We start from the raw sequence: 20,991 nt of genomic DNA on the forward strand, positions 1-20,991 counted from the left end.
AAACGCAGGGGTAAAATTCAATGTAAGGACTGGAGAGCTCCTAAATGGGTTGAAGCTGCTTGAATTTGCCTTGTGCGTCTTATACTCTAGGAGCAAATGATGTCTCTAGGATGAGTCAGAAAAGGAGTGTTCAGACTATACAGGCAGATGTTTGTAAGAGAGATGGGCCCATTTTTTTTTGCCTGCCCCACTGCTACACCCCAGTAGGCCTGCAATCCCAGCCTGTTAGCCAAAAACATACATCAGAGTCTTGATAACCCCAACATTTCACTGGGAAGACCACTTAAGCTATATAAAAAAAAGAAGCTGATTTTGCATGAGCAGGGGACCTTTAAAGGTTGTCTAGTCCAACCCCCCTGCCCTGTAAGGAGCAAGGACATCTCCAACCAGATCAGGTTGCTCAGAGCTCTTTCCAACCTGGCCTTGAATGTTTCCAGGGATGGGGCATCCACCACCTCTCTGGGCAACCTGTGCCAGTGCCTCGCCACCCTCGTTAAAAAATTCTTCCTTGTATCTGTTCTTTGGTCTATGCTGTAGCCTGGACTACGTGGATGTGCAGGAGTGGTGCTGGTGGTGGGTGGATCATGGGGAAATATGGATTTTAAGACTCACCTCAGGTCCTTATAGTATTGCTATGAGTTTAGATGAAGGTAGAAGGCAACACAGGCAGGGATGAGAAGAGGTTTCAGGAAGGACTCTTCTTCAGACATTTAACAATGCTCCCTGCCATGCACGGAGCACAGGTAACTGGTAGAGCACATGGTGGCTACAGACCAGCCCGGTGACTGCAGCTGTGCAGGCTGGCCAAGCTCCGGGGCCACAATCAGCCCCAAGAAGCGGACTTCTCTACAGCTAATTAGTCCATCTGCTTTCGAGAGCATCCAGCTGCTCTGACCTTGTGCACTTAAGCACGACCTCCTTCCTTAGCCTCGGGCCCCAGTTCAGATCATTAGCTGATGACTAACTGCCAGGACTAATGGCTCGTTTGCCGCTCAATAGCCAAAATCGATCAGCAAGGGGGCAAAGGGCTTAATGCAGGCCACTGTCAACATGCCCACGTGGGTGAGTGTCTTTGTCTTTATTTTGGGCAAAATTCCCAGGGAAGGCTGCAAAAATCCTGCAGCGCCCTGGCTTCATGCCGGAGCTCATCAGCTCTGCTAAGATCGTGCACAACCTCTTCCTGGCGTCAGGGCAGGGGGCTGGCACCACATTTCCCTTGAGCAATGTTGGGCTTCAGATTTAAATTCTACTTAAAGTTGTCCCCTTCTCTCTACAGGCAGAGTACTGCATTGAGGCTTCTCCCTGTGGCAAGGGGAACTCAGGGTCATAACAGCTTGCAACACAACATCTAAAAAAAATCACCGTTTGAGGCTCAGGAGAATCCTCACGGGATGAGGCTATGAATTGGAGTTTCTGGGCTAAGCAAAGGCTGCACCTGAATTACAGTTTCATTAACCCATTGCCATGAAAAGGAGTATGAAAAACAGTGCATGTGAACAAGCATGCTTGCGATCCACCCTCTGAGCCAGCTAACAGGGAGGATGCCCCAGTGCCCTTGTTGCATTTTCCAAAATAGGATGGGTATTGCCGAGAGCGAGTCCAGGCTTTGTTCTCCCATTCCCAAAACACATGTGGGATGAAAAGCTATAAAGCAAACAGGCTTGCCTGTGACTTTCCCCTCAGCCACAAGGCCCCTTTTAGCTTCTTGGGGTGGTTTCTAGATAAAATGAACACACCCTACTGAATATGACATTATGGTTTCTAATTACCCTCCTTGAATACCTCACTAACATGCCACATCAGCTCACTTGTGTGTCTGTTCCTTCACGTGTCTCTAGAAGGGGAGCTTCTCCCTCTCTTTAGCACACCAACCTCTCAATTTCCTGGCTTGGATGAGCTGCAGAGGCAGGAAGGACCACTCCCAAGCAGCCATGCTCATCCTGCTCTTGAGGCCAACCTCACATGAAGAAACAGCCCTTTCTCCAGGATGCCTACACTGGGGACAGCCCTAGCCTCCCCAGAACAAGCCCTCACATACTCCCAACAGATCATAGAATCATCTTTCTTGTAGGCCCCCTTGAGGTACTGGAAGACCGCTATCAGGTCTCCCCGGAGCCTCCTCTTCTCCAGGCTGAACAGCCCAAACTCTCTCAGCCTGTCCTCATAGGAGAGGTGCTCCAGCCCTCTGATCATCTTTGTGGCCCTCCTCTGGACCTTCTCCAACTGGTCCATGTCTTTCTGATGTTGGGGGCTCCAGAACTGGACGCAGTACTCCAGGTGGGGTCTCACCAGGGCAGAGTAGAGGGGGAGAATCACCTCCCTCGACCTGCTGGCCACACTCCTCTTGATGCAGCCCAGGATGCGGTTGGCCTTCTGGGCTGCAAGGGCGCATTGCCTGCTCATGTTAAGCTTCTCATCCACCAGCACTCCCAAGTCCTTCTCCTCAGGGCTGCTCTCAATCCATTCTCCGCCCAGCCTGTATTTGTGCCTGGGATTGCCACGACCCAGGTGCAGGACAGTGTCAAAAGCTTTGCACAAGTCCAGGTAGATGATATCCATTGCTCGTCCCTTGTCCACCAATGCCATCACCCCGTCATAGAAGGCCACCAAATTGGTCAGGCACCATCTGCCCTTGGTGAAGCCATGTTGGCTGTCACCAACCACCTCCTTGCTCTCCATGTGCCTTAGCATGGTTTCCAGGAGAATCTGCTCCATGACCTTGCCAGGCACAGAGGTGAGGCTGACCGGCCTGTAGTTACCCAGGTCCTCCTTGTTCCCCTTTTTAAAAACTGGGGTTATGTTCCCTCTCTTCCAGTCATCAGGGATCTCACCAGACCACCACGACTTCTCAAATATGATGGACAGTGGCTTGGCAACTTCATCCACCAGTTCCCTCAGGACCCACGGATGCATCTCATCAGGTCCCATGGACTTGTGCACCTTTAGGTTCCTCAGATGATCCCGAACCTGCTCTTCGAGTACAGTGGGCGGTTCTTCATCCTCCCAGTCCCTGCTTGCACCTTCTACAGCTTGGGTGGCGGGACAAGAGCCCTTATCGGTGAAGACTGAGGCAAAAAAGTCATTGAGGACCTCAGCCTTCTCCATGTCCTGGGTAATCAGGACACCGGTTTCCTTCTGGAGGGGGCCTACATTCTCCTTGGACTTTCTTTTGTCCCCTACATACCTATAGAAGCTTTTCTTGTTGCTTTTTATATCCCTGGCCAGATTCAGTTCTGCCAGGGCTTTAGCCTTCCTCACCCGATCCCTGGCCACTCACACAGCCTCTTTGCAGTCCTCCCAGGCTACCTGTCTCCATTTCCACCGTCTACAGGCTTTCCTCTTCACTTTCAGTTGGTGCAGGAGCTCCTTGCTCATCCAATGCAGGCCTCCTGGCCTTTTTGCCCGACTTGTTCTTCGTCAGGATGCACCTCTGCTGAGCTTGGAGGAGCTGCTGGACCAACTTTCCTGGGCCCCTCTTCCCTCCAGGGCCGCCTCCCATGGCACTTGGCCCATCAGGTCCCTGAAGAGGCCGAAGTCCGCCTTCATGAAGTCTAGGGCAGAGAGCTTGCCGTGTAGTTTCCTCGCTGCCCCGTGGATCTCGAACTCCACCATGTCATGGTCGCTGCAGCCAAGGCTGTCCTTTAGTTTCACATCCCCCACCAGCCCCTCCCTGTTGGTGAGCACAAGGTCGAGCATGGCACCCTTCCTTGTCGGCTGCTCTATCACCTGCAGGAGGAAGTTGTCATCCACGCATTCCAGGAACCTCCTGGACTGCCTGTGCCCTGCCGTGTTGTCTCTCCAACAGATGTCAGGGTGGTTGAAGTCCCCCATGAGAACCAGGGCCTGTGACCGTGAGGCTGCTCCTATTTGCCTATAGAGTGCCTTGTCCGCTCTGTCTTCCTGGCCAGGCGGCCTGTAACAGACCCCCACCGTAACATCCCCTGTCCGTCCCCATCCTCTAATCCTGACCCATAAGCTCTCTGTCAGCTCCTCCTCCATCCCCAGGCAGAGCTCCACGCACTCCAGCCGGTTGCTGACGTAGAGAGCGACACCCCCTCCTCGTCTCCCCTTCCTGTCTTTTCTAAAAAGCCTATACCCCTCCATGTTGATGCTCCAGTCGTACGAGTCGTCCCACCACGTCTCTGTGATGCCAACAAGGTCGTAGCCCTGCTCGTGTGCAAGCATCTCCAGCTCTTCCTGTTTATTCCCCACGCTGCGTGCATTGGTATAGAGACACCTCAGCTGGGCCCCGAGCAAAGCCGACTTGCTGGCTGGAGCGACAGGGGTTCTATTGGACCGCAGTTTAGGTTCATTTGCACATACCTGCGATCCTTCCTCAGCTTCTGGACCCTCGGTGCTGGCACTGGCGCCATGCTGACAGCAGTGGGCTGAACTGTGCTCCCCCTCCCCCAGCAACACTAGTTTAAAGCCCTCCGGACGAGCCTGGCAAGTCTTTGTCCAAGCACACTCTTCCCCCTCTCTGTTAGGTGCATGCCATCCGCCCCTAGCAGCCCGGGCTTCTCAAAGCACGCCCCATGGTCGAGATACCCACAGCCCTGGCTGTAGCACCACTCCCTGAGCCACGAGTTGACCTGCCAGATATGTCTGGCCCTTTCAGGTCCCTGCCCTTCGACATGGAGGATTGACGAGAATACCACCTGCGCCCCAGAGCCTTTGACTGTTGAACCCAGAGCCCTGAAATCCCTTTTGATGTTTCTCAGGCTGCTGCCAGCTGTGTCGCTGGCCCCCACATGAAACACCAGCAGTGGATAATAGTCCGTGGGCCCTATGAGGCTAGGTAGTCTCTCGGTGACCTCCCTGATATGAGCCCCTGGGAGACAGCATACCTCCCTAGAGAGCGCATCGGGGCGGCAGATGGGTGCCTCCGTACCTCTCAGGAGGGAGTCACCCACTACTACCACTCGTCTCTTTTTCTTGGTAGCTGTCGTGGTTTTGTTTAGTGAGGGGGAGCCTAAGGTGGTAGCTTCTGTAGGAAACTGCTAGAAGTCGCTCCCCTTTGTTCAGGGGACTTGGCCAGGCCTAGGGCGGATCCACTGCTGGCCAAAGCCGAGCTGATTGGTAGCAGAATGTCCCGTGATAACGCCTCTGCGGTAACGTATTTAAGAATGGGAAAACAGAAAAAAAAAAAAAAGAGAAGAGAAGATGTGAAGAAGCTGAGCAGGGGCAGAGGCACAGAGGGGGAGGCGCAGGCCTCATGGGCCTTGCAGGCCTCACCCTCTGGCCTCTCGCCAGGCAGCCGACTGGGCCTGACTCGGCCCAGCCCAGCTGCAAGAAGTGGAGAGGAGATGAGAAGTGAATAAGATGTAAAAAAGATCCTGAGAGACATCTACCAGCCTGTTGTGAGGAACGGCTGCAGACGCCAAGGTCAGTGAAGAAGGAGGGGGAGGAGTAATATGGCTCCTGGCCAAGATTCCCCTGCAGCCTGTGGTGACAACCATGGTGGAGCAGGTTGTCCCCCTGCAGCCCATGGAGGTCCACGGAGGGGCAGAGATCCACTTGGAGCCCATGAAGGACCCCGTACCGGGGGAGGTGGATGCCTGAAGGCAGCTGTGGCCCGTGGAGGGCCCGCTGGGACAGCTGTTCTAGAGGGACTGCACCCGTGGAAGAGATGACCCACGCCGGAGCAGTTCCATGAAGGACTGTGGCCCGTGGGAGGGACCCCACGATGGAGCAGGGGAGGAATGTGAGGAGTTCTTCCCCCGACCATGAAGCAGCAGCGTGAAACAGCATGTGATGAACTGACCGCACCCCCCATTCCCTCTTCCCCCCTGCGCCACTCAGGAGGGGAAGGTAGTAGAGATAATGTTAAGCTTGGGAAGAGGGAGGGGTGGGGGGAGGTTATCTTGTTCTCTGTCTCATTATCCTGCTGTTTGTAGTAATAAATGAATAGTTTTCCCCAAGTCGAGTCTGTTTTGCCCGTGACGGTAACTTTAAGGATTTCTCCCCGTCCTTATCTCAAACCTTGAGCTGTTTTTTCTTATATCATCTCCTCCTATTCTCTCGGAGGGTGGGGGGAGTGAGAGAGAGACTGCGTAGTCTGGTCCTGATCGGGGCTGAACTACGACAATAGCACTAGTTATCACACGAGCCGGTCGGGCTACCTCGCACGGCTCCCCCAAGGAGTCCATCCGTGCTCTAGCCTTGACCAGCTAGCAGTTCAAATTTAGCTCACCTGAAGAACAGTGTGGCCCTGGTCTGACATCCAGCAGCACGGACCATGGGCATGCCCTTCCCTAGGTCCATGCCAGATGGTGATCCTCGGAGACAGCCTGATAAATCTGTACCAGTCCCTGGCATGCTGGGTAGGATTCAGCTCCTGATTAAGGCATCTCAGTTGGGGTGCCCACATGTAAATCTTGGATTTACTTGCCCAAACGCAGGTTCCCATTGCCACGTTAGACTCCCTAAGCTGTCCAAGACCTGTGCGTGGCTTTGCCAGATACAACCATGGACTTCCATCCCTCTTGATTGACAGCTGGAGACTAAGCAATACGTCTCAGGGTAAAACTAAACACTTATGTCTAGCAGCTGAATCATGATCTACATGTGTGGTGGCTGTCCCAGCTCTTATTGCAGTCCATGGGGGTGCAGTCATCACAGTTTGGGGTGTCTGGAGAGCCATTTAGTTCCTCATACATCAGTATCTATTTGAGGGCATAAAACACTCTCCAGACTCCACTGATCAAATGTCCACTTGTGGGGTAACGTTAGCAAACAGGTGGGTGTTGCAAGGCAGAACTTACAGCCTAGCAACAAGGCTACAAGCGGGGCTGGGCTGCACGTGCGCGGGAAGGGCTGCGACCGGGGCTGCACGTACACAGGAGGGGCGGTCCGCGGCCATTCGCGCGCTAGGCGCGGATAGGTCCATGGGCGCAGGGGGCGGGTGCGTTCGCGTGCGTAGTGGGTGTACGGGTATTTAACCCTGTGTTGCGCAGCAGTAAATTGAAGGCTTGGCTTGACGGTATCCGTGCGATGCTCTGCTTTCCCCGGGGCGGGGCTACGGTGCGTCCTGGGTTGGTTTGCTGGCAAGAGAGCCGGCATCCACTGACTGTAACAGAAGATTACACACTGAGTTCCTATTTTTATCTTCCACTGCAGCCCACCTCCAGCCCCTGGTCCAAGTTTCAACAGCTCCAAAATAAAAACGATCTGCATTAGATGAGGATGCCCTCCAGCTCTGCCCCTTCTGTGATGAGTAGTGCAGTCCTGGCACATAAATGCTTCCAGGATGGTTCCAGTGTTTGTGTGCCTCCTGCATAATATCACTGAAGAGAATAAATTTGACAAAGAAAGGAAAAAGAACAGTTGATATGCAAACTCATGTCATGAATCATTCACCAAATGGAATTTGCTCTCTAGTTTTCAAATAATCTTGGAGATTGCTTCCAAAGTGCTATTTGCAAGTCCTCTGTTAATATAGAAAGTAGATGCTACTACAGCCTGTATTACAGCATATTCAATAAATGCCCAACAAATATTGCTTTAAAAAGGTGTGTATGAGGGATTTCAGTGCTGGTCCTTGTAGGGCCACTGTGGGAAATTACAAGCTGCACACAGCTGTGAGAATGCGACCTTGGAGAGGGGAGCTAGGAGGGTTGTTATTGAGCAGGATGTTGCTGTCATCCGGGAACCGCTGTTAGCCAGCAGGGCACGTACTTGGCAGGCCTTGCTGCATGCGCTGGCCACGCGTGCATCAACACCTGGTCAGTACTCTGCCACTGAATCTGCTGAGGGGATAAACAGAGGCGGCTCAGAGTGGAAGAGAGAGAAAGGACCCAGAGCACACTCTACAAACAACAGGGGACGCCCTGAGGGTGCTGCACCTACCTCCCTTCTCTGCTCTGACCCTGCTGATCATCATCCTCCTGCTCGGCGGTGTCTCCGGCTTAGTTGGGGTGGTAAGACTCTCACAAAGGGAAAACAATACGCTGATTGGAACAACAATCGAAATGCAATCAGACAACGGTCCTCATTTTAGAAATCATGAAGTAGCAAATTGGGCCGCGGAAAGAGAGATACAGTGGGTGTGGCATTTACCCTACCACCCACAGGGTGCAGGATTGGTGGGATGCCTTAATGGCCTATTGAAACAGCAACTGCATAGATTAGGAGGTACAAAATGCATGCAATGGGTAGATCATCTGCCCACCGCCGTGCATGTGCTGAATAATCACGTGGTGACAGGAGATAAAATGCCCCTCCAATTGATGAAAAATTACCAAGCCAGGCCAATAAAAGTACCGCTCACTCTGGTGCAATACGAGAGTGGCACTCAATTTACATTGACCACCGAGCGGGGACTCTTATATCTTTACTCTGCACAAACATTAACAGTTGCAGGCGGATAAGTTCAGTGGTTCCCTCTGGACATAAAAATATCTGTACAAGCAGAACAGACGGTGTTTTTCATTTTCACATTACATCCAAACAATGTTGTCAGCGGTTTTAATATAATAAATCCAATACACAGTAGCAATCGATGGCCTATCTGCTTAGGCCTGCGCAACACTGCACCAACAAGTCAGAGTATCCCTGCAGGCCTTTTGGCATCTGTGTATTTTTGGATGATGCCCCCACTCCACATTGAACCCAACCCTGTATCGCAAATGATTGCAGGTGCACGTGTCTGGTATCACCCCCCTGGGCAGCCAGGACCAGTTGCAGCTGAAGTGGTGGCTGCTGATGATGATTCACAGGCCATCACCATTGCCCTTACAGGTGAATCGAACTGGTTGCGTGTACCTGCGCAGCAATTACAATGCAGAGGATAAAAAAATAAGAAAAAAAGACAAAAGGAGGGGGGTGGGGGGGGCATGTTAACCTTGTTTTTTTCTATTTTTTGTTTTGACAGGTTTATGCACACACATTTCCCCCATGAGTAAAATGTATGGGTGACAATGGCAAAGGTGACCGGACAAGATACCCTTGGTCTCAGCACAGCGACTCTCCTGAACCCATTTACAACAAGCTTGGTAGGAGTACCCCTCACCGCAAGTGAGTTCACCAACACAGCTACACAGTTGCCTGAACTCGTAAAAACACCAGGGGTTGCCTGAACTTATAAACCAGTGGGACAGCTGGCTGCCGTATCTGGGTAAATCACCTGCATTACCCCCACAAGAACTTTGAATCCTGGGAACATTGGACGCAGACAATTGTACCTATTTCAAATCTACTAGTAACGCTACTAGTGTAGCTTTTTCTGATTTGTTACTTGCTGTAGATAGTATACGCCATGCTATGCTTCAAAATCGCGCTGCTATTGACTTTTTACTCCTAGCTCATGGACATGGATGTGAGGACTTGGACAGTTTGTGTTGCATGAACTTAAGTGACCACTCGAAGTCCATCCATGCACAATTGCAAGAGATACACTGATTGGACCAGCAATTAGTGGAAGCAACTGGATGGAACCTGTTCACTGGATGGACATGGGGGTGGGGTTGGTTAAAACAGTTACTGTTGATTTTGTGTGTAGATGGTTTTTGTTTGCTATGCCTGGTTTGCTGTATACCATGTCTAGTTAGTATCGTTCGGACTACTGTTGATACAGCTTCACACTGCACAGGTTGTGGAATACCACAGTGTCCCAACCACAGACCATGCGGTGGCATATGTGAGGGATTTCAGTGATGGTCTGTGTAGGGCCACTGTGGGAAATTACAAGCTGCACACAGCTGTGAGAACGCGACCTTGGAGAGGGGAGCTAGGAGGGGTGTTATCTCAGAGAGGGGAGCTAGGAGGGTTGTTATTGAGCAGGATGTTGCTGTCATCCGGGAACCGCTGTTAGCCAGCAGGGCACGTACTTGGCAGGCCTTGTTGCATGTGCTGGCCACGCGTGCACCAACACCTGGTCAGTACTCTGCCACTGAATCTGCTGAGGGGATAAACAGAGGCGGCTCGGAGCAGAGGGAGAGAGAAAGGACCCAGAGCACACTGTATGAACAACAGGGGACGCCCTGAGGGTGCTGCACCTACCTCCCTTCTCTGCTCTGACCCTGCTGATCATCATCCTCCTGCTCAGCAGTGTCTCCGGCTTAGTCGGGTTGGTAAGACTCTCACAAAGGGAAAACAATACGCTGGCAACTGCTTATGCTAGGAACTGCTTATGCAAGGCTATAATAGAGCAATAACTACTGTTGTGTTTTTAAATATTATATGTTGGGTAAATTTTGTGCATAGGAATCCTACGAACCGGCTACAAACGGCCAGGACTTTTGCAATCAGCTTTTTTTCATCTTCTTGGCATATCTGAAAATCAAACATCATAAACCACCTTTTCTGTGATTCAGCTTTAACGAACGAGCCTAAGCCTGGGGAAGAGCTCATCTCGCATCTCCTCATGCCCAGGCAACCCCAGGCTCCTCCCAGAGGACTCTGCCCATTCCCTTCATATGCTCACAAGAGTCTTTGACTTCACCAGACACATTAGTGAATGAGGAAGGTGCCAGAAGCATTTTTCTAGCAGGTTTAATAACAGCAAGAAAAGTATAGAGCTGCAGGCAAACACTGCTGTGTTGTCAGACAGAAATGAGGGTGAACCCTGGCTTCAGTGAAGATCAGGAGAAAAACTATGAAGGGCTTCCTTCCCATCCCAGTCTGAGCATCTGAGGTGTCTCAATAGTAATGAAATGACAGACTGGCCCCTTTGCCATCTAAAAAATGGCATCAGGACCTGCAGTGCAACCACAGAGCCCAGTCATGGTGGAACACCAGAGCACACGACATCGGGTACGCAAAACCCATTCCACGCTGCCTTTTGGGGATAATTCTCCTTCTAGCCATTCAGTTTTATGTCAAGATACTGAAATGCGTGGTGGGAAGGAGACACCCAGAGTCACAGACTCCTCATGTACCTGCAGAAAAATGCTAGTTATCTAGACTGGGCTAGTTAGCTAGAGTCCATCAGCAAAGGAGAGAAGCTACAGCAAGATCCAGCTGATCTCAGCTACATATCTACCTTGGGAGAAAAGAAACCACATCACTGAAATTGTACTTGCTGCTCTTCATTGATGGTGAAAGCAGTCTGGGCAACTAGGGAAGAGGTGGCTACCCTCTAGGTATCTAAACGCAGACGGATGAATCTCATTTGGCCAGAAAATATTCTGCTCAGCTGAAAACTCCGTTTCTGTCAACTAACAGAGAAAGTTGAGAGCCTGAGCCTCACTGAAAGTCTGTGTTGCCTCGAATAGGGCAGTGTCTTGGAGAAGCCCACTGGAGTCAAGGGAATCATGTCACTCACGTTCCTGCAGAAAATCCCACCTGTGTTGGATTTATTACTGCTTTTTTTTTTTTTTTCTCAAAGAGATTTTACTTCAAGATCTGAGTCCTTCCTTGCTCCCTGCCATCCTCCTGCTCACATTTCTTACAGTGATTTTCGGGAAGGTAGGATCAGGGCTTGTCTTGCCTTCATCTGCTGATGCCTTCCCTTGGGAGAGGACTCAAACATCGGGCTTGCTCCCATCTATCACACCTTCCTCCACTGGGGAAGTGCAAAACTACACAATAACAAGCAGAGATTATTCCTAATATTGGATTTAAAAGCAAACAAACCCAGGAGAGCAGAGGTTTGCTGACATGACCACTATGGCTGCTGCAACCAGGGAGCAGATATGTAGCTCTTAGCTCCGGAAAAGTGAACTTGCTGTTGCTAGAAAGGCACAAGAAGATCTATAAATCCTGCAGATAACACTGTGATGGATCAGTAGTGGCAAGACATTAACCATCACTCTTGAGGAAACACCCAAATGATAACACCTGTAGCCATGCCACTCTGGAGTTATCTGTCTTGTCACTCATGAAGACAAATCTATCTGACCTAAACCATCATCCTATGCCCCTTCAGCTTCCTCACTCAAAATCCTCATAGATACCAGCAGGGATCAGGAAAATCACACCTAATAATCAATTGAGTGTGTGTAACAAGGCTCACATGGAAACCGTTTCCTTCCAGTATGTTAAAATAATTCCACAGAGCAGGGAAAAAAACACGGTAGGCTTGAAGGCCAGTCTACTGGGAAAGTGCTACACGTCAGTGACAACTGTGGAAGGACAGAAAACAGCTACCAAAACCTCAAGGAGCTGTCATGCACAGGAAAATGTAAGTTAATTAAAGCCACTTAAACAAATACATCTGGGACAGGGGCATGGGATATAGGGAGTGAGAATGAAGTGATATTTAAAACTCCAACAGATAGTGAATCCCAGACAGGAGGCAAGGAAACCCATTCTGCTAAATCCAGATGAGCCCCTTGCCCGAGAGCCATGCTGGAGGGGGCAGGGAGAGCCCCCTCTACCCCAGAGCTGTGCCTCACCATCAGGCATCGCATCTTCCCACAGCCCTCATGAGGACGCCCAGGCTCAGTAGATCTGCCCCTCCACTGGAAGACACCAGTGAGCCTCCACCAATGCTCTCCTAGACCAAGTGGTGCTGGCTTTGGATTAGAAATCCATTTCTTGCCTTCCTAATGTCTTCCCTCCTGTCCCTACCACAGCATTCAGCTGAAAAGAGAACCATGGGCAAAGCATCCATCTGGCTAAGAGTGTGAGGATGTAAATCCACCTCAAACACACCACCAGCACCAAAACCAACTCCACCTTCCATCCTGGCCCTCTGAGCCTCCAGAGTTGACTTGCCTTCTACTACGCTCAAAAGATGAATACAGGTTACTCACACTAGTCCCAACTTTGAATTTAAATGCCTTGAAGCTCAACAAGACAAGAAGCTTGAAAGTTGCTTTGAGTTGTTTCAAGACATAACCCCGCTACTTATCCTCTTTACAGCTACCTGAAAGGAGGTTGTAGTGAGGTGGATCTTGGTCTCTTTTCCCAAGTAACAAGTGATAGAATGAGAGGAAATGGCCTCAAGTTGCGGCAAGGGAGGTTTAGATTGGATATTAGGAAACAATTCTTTACTGAAAGAGTGGTTAAGCATTGGAACAGGCTGCCCAGGGAAGTGGTGAAGTCACCATCCCTGGAGGTGTTCAAAAAACATGTAGATGTGGAGCTTATGGACATGGTTTAGTGGTGGACTTGGCAGTGGTAGGTTTACGGTTGGACTTGATGATCTTAAGGGTCTTTTCCAACCTCAATGATTCTGTGATTCTACTTCGCTTTGACCTTATGGCTCCCCATACGAGACTTTATTTTTATTGTAATCATCTCACAAAGAAATTTAAAACGGTGGGTCTTTACATATTCCTTTGAGCATTAATTCAGAAGCGGTATCAAAACACCCACACAAAGTTGGGTCATCATGGAGAACCTGCCTCCGCTACTGCTGCCACTCAACCATCCCTTTGAGGCACCCCTGCTTGGAAAGCAGAGCCGGCCAGCCTCAGTGCAAGGCAGACGGGAAGGGAAACAGCAAAGCTGTCTGCACACCTTCAAACCCCCGCTGTGGGATGACAGCATGCGAGACCACTGCCTGCGAGAGGAAGTCTTTCCATGACATCAGCCCGACCCAGTTGGAGCACAAGTGGCACAGAAACACAGATGGAGGAGCGAGGAAAATGCAGGTTTCCAACACATCTCGATCTGCGTCCCATCCTCCTTTCTCTGCTGGGATGGAGGCGATACAACAAACCCAACGTCAACCCAGCGTGGTCCTCCAGCGAAGCCAGGAGGCTGCTGGAATCTGGTTATCTTCATTAGCAGGGACCTGGTGCAGCAAAGGACCCAGGTCACATGGGAGAAGGTCTGAGATCTCCTTCCTCACCCCGCAGCTCATTTTCGAACCCTAAAATGAGGCTTTGCTGCAGATCTTTTATTCCAACCCCAAGTAAGATTCATTCATCACAAATCCCCATGGCTCTGCAGAAAACGTCACAGCCTGGGCTCTCCAAATATAGCCCTGTACAGCATCCTCCTCCCTGCCTGCAACACCCAGCAGGCAAGCAGGCAGCCAAGACCCCCTCCCCCTCCATGCCCCCAACCCCTTTCCCTCCCAAGGGTGACTTCCTCAATGCAGCCCAGCTGCCTGCCCTCACCCACCGAGGGCTGACAGATTTATGCAGTCCCCTTAGGGTGGGGTAGGTACATTTATTTCCTCTTTGAAAAAAAAAAAAAATGCAATTAACCTTTTCCTCCCCTTCTGGCATCCACAACTGAAGGACTTAGTCTGTCCAGCCACTCTTCACATTGAAGATGGCCCGTACCACCTCTTCTTGTCCCCCTCTCCATCCTTCTCCAGCTACACTATGAGCCCTCGCACACCAAATGGGACACATTTTTGGCTCCTTCTTTCCCAAAAAACCATCCACTGTCCAGTGTGGTGGCAGATCCTTGCATCCCAACCCACCACAGCGAGGAGATGCTCCCAGCACCTCCACATAGGGAGAAGTAAATCCCCAGCCGTGTTGTGTCCCCAGCAGATGAACCAAGGCACACCAGGTACGTCCCTGTCCCCAAAACACCACACACCTTGCAAGAGGCTTAATTGGCATGGGTGTTAATCAAAAGAGGACCCTTGGAAACTAATGGTGTAATGGGGACGAAAACCAGCATCAGAGACGTGCACCTCTACGAGCCGACAAAGTAAAGCTGAAAGTAAAGGTGGGTCTCACTGTGTTACACGCTTTCCAGATATCACACAGCCTCCATGACAGATCATAGAATCATGGAATGGTTTGGGTTGGAAGGGACCTTTAAAGACCATCTAGTCCATCGTCCCCTGCAAGGAGCAGGGACATCTCCAACCAGATCAGGTTGCTCATAGCCCTGTCCAACCTGGCCTTGAATGTCTCCAGGGATGGGTCATCCACCACCTCTCTAGGCAACCTGTTCCAGTGCCTCACCACCCTCAGTGTAAACAATTTCTTCCTTATATCTAGTCTAAATCTCTCCTCTTTTAGTTTAAAATCATTACCCCTTGTCCTGTTGCTACAGGCCCTACTAAAAAGTCTGTCCCCATCTTTCTTCTAAGCCCCCTTCTAAGGTATTGGAAGGCCACTATAAGGTCTCCCTGGAGCCTCCTCTTCTCCAGGCTGAACAGCCCCAACTCTCTCAGCCTGTTCTCATAGGAGAGGTGCTCCAGCCCTCTGATCATCTTCATGGCCTCCTATGATACAGGATTCATTCCTGTTCATGCATAAGGAGCTCCAGCAGATATATGAAGTGATGAAGTCACATGGGCTACGCCCAATCTAACATTGCTAACTGGCCCCAAAGAGCCAGCTCAGTTCCCGGGACCCATAGCAGCTCCGAATTTCACCCATGCCACCTGCGAATACAAACTCTTCCTCACCCAGCCATCCCACTATGGTTTCTGGATGCAATGTGGGCATTTGACCACTGCAACCCTGAAACAAAACTAGGAGCAAATCAACCTTACTGGATGTCCCCGAGGAGTGGGAAGAAGAGAGCTCACCACCAAACCCAGCTCCTTTAGCAGCTCATCACCTTTCATGGTGGATTGTACTTCCACCATGAGGATTTCCCTGAAAATTATCTCATAGATCATCCCACCTAACATTAGCACCAGCATTTCCATTGCAACACAATGAAACGCATGCAATTCATACCTCTCACCTTGCATTTTCTTAAGTAACATGGTACAATAAAACAGCCTGCTCAGATTCCAGTCTAATCTAAAAACAACTATATGGCTTCTAATTTTAGCACTAATCTTCCTTTGCTATGCTTGTGTGATTTCTAATTATTTTACCCCCAAGCCATGCTTTGAGGGATAGTTGTACCTTTTCCAACACTGAGTGACTTGTAAAGTGCATTTAAAAAATACGCTGATCATTTCAGGTTCATTTTCAGTTCCTACACAAATAATGTTCTCATATATGGCTTCACTAAGGAAATATTATTACTAAAATAATGTCTCTCTAAACTGGAGAGACATAGGTTTGGTGGACGGACCACTCAGTGGATAAGGAGTTGGCTGGATGGCCGCACTCAGAGAGTGGTGGTCAACGGCTCAATGTCCATGTGGAGACCGGTCACGAGTGGCGTCCCTCAGGGGTCCGTGCTGGGCCTGGCCCTGTTTGACACCTTTGTCGGCAACATGGACAGTTGGATAGAGTGCACCCTCAGCAAGTTCACCAATGACACCAAGCTGTGTGGTGCCATCGACACGCTGGAGGGGAGGGATGCAATCCAGAGGGACCTGGACAGGCTGGAGAGGTGGGCCCGTGCCAACCTCATGAAGTTCAACCAGGCCAAGTGCAAGGTCCTGCACCTGGGTTGGGGCAATCCCAGGCACAAATATAGGCTGGGCGGAAAATGGATCGAGACCAGCCCTGAGGAGAAGGACTTGGGAGTGATGGTGGACGAGAAGCTCAACATGAGCAGGCAATGCACCCTTGCGGCCCAGAAGGCCAACCGCATCCTGGGCTGCATCAAGAGGAGTGTGGCTAGCAGGTCGAGGGAGGTTATTCTCCCCCTCTACTCTGCCCTGGTGAGACCCCACCTGGAGTACTGTGTCCAGTTCTGGAGCCCCCAACATCAGAAGGACATGGACCAGTTGGAGAGGGTCCAGAGGAGGGCCACAAAGATGATCAGAGGGCTGGAGCACCTCTCCTATGAGGACAGGCTGAGAGAGTTGGGGCTGTTCAGCCTGGAGAAGAGGAAGCTCCGGGGAGACCTGATAGCGGTCTTCCAGTACCTCAAGGGGGCCTACAGGAAAGATGGGGAGAAACTCTTCAGTAGGGCCTGTTGTGACAGGACCAGGGGTAATGGTTTTAAAATAGAGGGAGGTAGATTTAGATTAGCTCTTAGGAAAAAACTTTTTACAATGAGGATGGTGAAGCACTGGCACAGGTTGCCCAGAGAGGTGGTGGTAGATGCCCTATCCCTGGAAACATTCAAGGCCAGGCTGGATGAGGCTCTGAGCAACCTGATCTAGTCGGGGATGTCCCTGTTCCTTGCAGGGGGGTTGGACTAGATGACCTTTGAAGGTCCCTTCCAACCCTAACCATTCTATGATTCTAAAATAATAATAATAATAAAAGCAATACTATTTAAAAAGGAGAGCTCTGTTTCTTAGAATGATCCCTATCTGATCCTGCAAACACTGTATTTTCTCTTAAAAGTTGTTGAAGAGCATAAATCCGTTATCCAGATACAGATCTCTTAATAATTCAATGTCTTTGGCTTGGCATCGTTCCCAGAACATTTTGCCTTTATATATCCTTATTTTCAGGTTACAATACATTGAAGAGCAATCGGCCATGCTGAAACCTCAGGGGGACTTTGCGAGGGACGCTGCGAAGCAGTGGCGGAGACATGCTTGCCTTAATGCTCCCCAGGAGTGTTGCCTATCCAAATCCTCTGAATTTATCGCAGCATCAGCTGAAGATGTATTGCAGGGGCTTATGATGAGCCTCCAGCCCAGGCTTCTCAACAGGTAGATGTTTTCTCTCTTACCATGCTCACCTGAAGCAACCTCTTGATCCTCCTAATCACTGACCTAGATCAAATCTGGATCTCATACTGTTAAATTTGCACAAAAATTTATCGGGGAGAAGATGCTGCCCGTGGAATGTTTCAGGATGCAGAGGCAGGCAGCTGCCTCCCTGCCCAGCTCTGCCACCGGATCGCAGGTCCTAGTAGGACCTGCCACCAGTAGCTGGCACCAGGATGGGGGATGCAGTGCTGGTGGATGTTTGGTGGGTTATTTCCTTCCCCAGGATTTACATTGCACTCCAGTCAACTGGAAAACATCCATTTGACCTGTGACATTTTTGTTTTAGTTACTCTCCAAGCTTTGACAGCAGCAGTTTAAACACAGAGTGTACGAGCTTCAGCACCGAGAAAGCACCCCATCCCCACAAATTCAGAGTGGATGCAAAAAATACTGCTCTGCAGCCCTGATGGTGATCATATTTCTTCTTTCTCATTCTTCATTTTCCTCTCTTTCACTTTCTGAGCCTATTTCACCATCCGTGTCTTCGCCGGCCCCATTAGAAACGTGAGCTTAGCTCCCCACTGCAATATTCAAGAGAGAAGGATACGGGTTTTTTTTTTTAATTCCCTGCACAATGCTGTGTACAGAGTATTTGAAATTGAGATTGTCAAAACAGGAAACAACCCAGTCAAAGTCCTCAGGCCTGGGTCCCGAAAATGTCATCGTACAGAGCTGCAAGGGATGGAGACTAGCCCTCTGTTCCCGCACGGAGAGAGGATGCTCTGGGAGAGCGGCCAGCGATACATGATCTGCCCTCTCGCCATCCACCCTGATCTTGAAAGCTGGGCTTTAACCTCTGTCGAAATCAGTGGGAAGCTGGTTTTTATTAACCGATTTATTGGGAAAAAAATCTGACAGACAGGGTTAGAAATAATAACCCTCTGTTGAGTGATACTTTTATCAGTATAGAGAATTTAGTAGGGAATATAATCTCACTCAGGAAGCCAACCCTACAGGAAATCCTTCATCCTTAGTGTTTCAGACTAACATCCAGAGCATCCTGCTGGCTTCCTTCTTACTCCTCTTAAAATTCACCCCTAAGATCCTCGCTTCTCAAGCTCAGGCACTGAGTTTGAGCTGGCCTTGCTAGGCTGGAAGAATAAATCTTGGGTCAAATCCTGCCCATGGCCCCCTGGGCAAGGCACCAGGCTGACACTGCATCTCCAAGAGGATGCAGAGCAGGGCACTGCTTGGTTCTAGGCTCTTTTGATTTCCATCTGTCCATCTGGGAACAAATATTTTAAAAATAATGAGGAAGTTTCTCAAAGGCACAACAACGAGGCCAGGTTTGAAGAAGAGAATGCAGCTGCCATGAATAAGATTTTTACAATTTATTTTTCTGCAGAAAACAGTTGTTAGAATTATTTTAAAAAGCAAGTTCCTGCAGCTGTAGGTTTTGAGGCCTTTTTAAAAGTCTGACCTGACCAGGCATCCTCACCAACACTGGTATTTTTGGCCTTTGATTACTTCCGATGGGAGTGAAAACCTTTTTTTTTTTCTTTCTTTGGTTTGTTTTTACAGCTTTCTGCAAGTTAAGTTCAGGATGTCGTAGTTCAGCCCCGATCGGGACCAGACTACGCAGTCTCTCTCTCGCTCCCCCCACCCTCCGAGAGAACAGGGGGAGATGATATAAGAAAAACGGCTCGAGGTTTGAGATAAGGACAGGGAGAAATCCTTAAAGTTACCGTCACGGGCAAAACAGACTCGACTTGGGGAAAACTATTCATTTATTACTACAAACAGCAGGATAATGAGACAGGGAACAAGATAACCTCCCCCCACCCCTCCCTCTTCCCAAGCTTAACATTATCTCTACTACCTTCCCCTCCCGAGCGGCACGGGGGGGGGGGGAAAGGGAATGGGGGTCGCGGTCAGTTCATCACGTGTTGTTTTACGCTGCTGTATCATCGTCGGGGGAAGAACTCCTCGCATTCCTCCTCTGCTCCAGCGTGGGGTCCCTCCCACGGGCCACAGTCCTTCATGGAACTGCTCCGGCGTGGGTCATCTCTTCCACGGAGTGCAGTCCCTCTAGAACAGCTGTCCCAGCGGGCCCTCCACGGGCCACAGCCTCCTTCAGGCCTCCACCTGCTCTGGCATGGGGTCCTCCACAGGCTGCAGGTGGATCTCTGCTCCTCCATGGACCTCCATGGGCTGCAGGGGGACAACCCGCTCCACCATGGTCTTCACCACGAGTTGCAGAGGAATCTTGGCCAGGAGCCATATTACTCCTCCCCCTCCTTCTTCACTGACCTTGGCGTCTGCAGCCGTTCCTCACAACAGGCTGGCAGACGTCTCTCAGGATCCTTTTTACATCTTATTCACTTCTCATCTCCTCTCCACTTCTTGCAGCCAGGCCGGGCCGAGTTGGGCCCAGTCGGCTGCCCGGCGGGAGGCCAGAGGGTGAGGCCTGCAAGGCCCATGAGGCTCGTGCCTCCCCCTCTCTGCCCCCCCGCTCAGCTTCTTCACATCTTCTCCTCTTTTTCCTGTTTTCCCCTACTTAAATACGTTATCGCAGAGGCGTTATCACGGGACATTCTGCTACCAATTGGCTCGGCCTTGGCCAGCAGCGGGTCCGCCCTAGGCCCGGCCGAGTCCACTGAACAAAGGGGAGCGACTTCTAGCAGTTTCCTACAGAAGCTACCACCTTAGGCCCCCCCTCACTAACAAAACCAGAACACAGGACAACTTCCCAAACAGAAGAGCTGGTGACCATTGCCAGAACAGTGATCCAGCAATTCAGGTTGCCCAGAGAGGTGGTGGAAGCCCCATCCCTGGAAACATTCAAGACCGGGTTGGTCAGGGCTCTGAGCAACCTGATCTGGTTGGAGATGCCCCTGCTCCTTGCAGGGGGATTGGACTAGATGACCTTGAAAGGTTCCAACCCAAACCATCCTGTGATTCTATGATTCCCCCTCTGGAAGTAAAGGAGATATATTGTTTTAGGTTTGAGGGAACAGTGGTTATTATTGTAGTGTCAAGTGACAACCTTCAGGGGGAGAAAAAATCCACAGATTCATAGGATGGACAACTAGGAATGTAATCTCAGATGGTCTGCATAGCCCAGAACATCAAATTTCACCCGTCATCCAGGCAGAGAATTAGAATAATTACCTAGGGCCTGATCCTGAAAGGTGCTGAGTGTAGTCAAGTGGTCTCTGCTCCCATAGAGTTCAGTATCTCAGGGACTCTCAGTAGGGTCAGTGTTGGAGCCTGGGCAAAACAAGATAGGTTGGTTTTAGTCCAGTCTTCTGTAAAAAAAACTATACAACCTATAATTAAAAAAAAAAAAAAACCCAGCTCCACGTGCCAGCCCCGTATTCCTGTATGAGGAGCTAAGGCAAGGGTCACGCGGAGTGTGGCCAGGGAGATGCCCTCCAACCCACAGGCATTCTCTGCAGATCAGGGATGGATGCCTGCAGCATACAGGAGAGAAACTACACCGGGATCGATGCACCCATAGAGTTTTGGTCCATATCCCGGAACATCAAAACGATGTTCCTCAGGAGTACTGCTTTATCCAAGCCATCACACACAGACACATACACTGTCAATTCTGT

The 20,991-nt window shown here is 50.3% G+C and overlaps 1 protein-coding gene across 1 annotated transcript in view; it reads right to left on the bottom strand.

Annotated features, from left to right (window-relative positions):
- The window catches only part of LOC147596578 (zinc finger and BTB domain-containing protein 7C-like), a 110,961-nt gene extending 90,323 nt beyond the window's left edge, over window positions 1–20,638 (bottom strand). The window contains exon 1 of the mRNA XM_086769684.1: window positions 20,546–20,638. The gene's annotated coding sequence lies outside the window, so the exon portion shown is untranslated. The remainder of the gene's footprint in view (window positions 1–20,545) is intronic.
- Window positions 20,639–20,991: the final 353 nt, after the last annotated feature.

This window comes from Chlamydotis macqueenii, chromosome W, assembly GCF_036417535.1.
Source record: "Chlamydotis macqueenii isolate bChlMac1 chromosome W, bChlMac1.mat, whole genome shotgun sequence".
Classification (NCBI taxonomy): Eukaryota; Metazoa; Chordata; class Aves; order Otidiformes; family Otididae; genus Chlamydotis; species Chlamydotis macqueenii.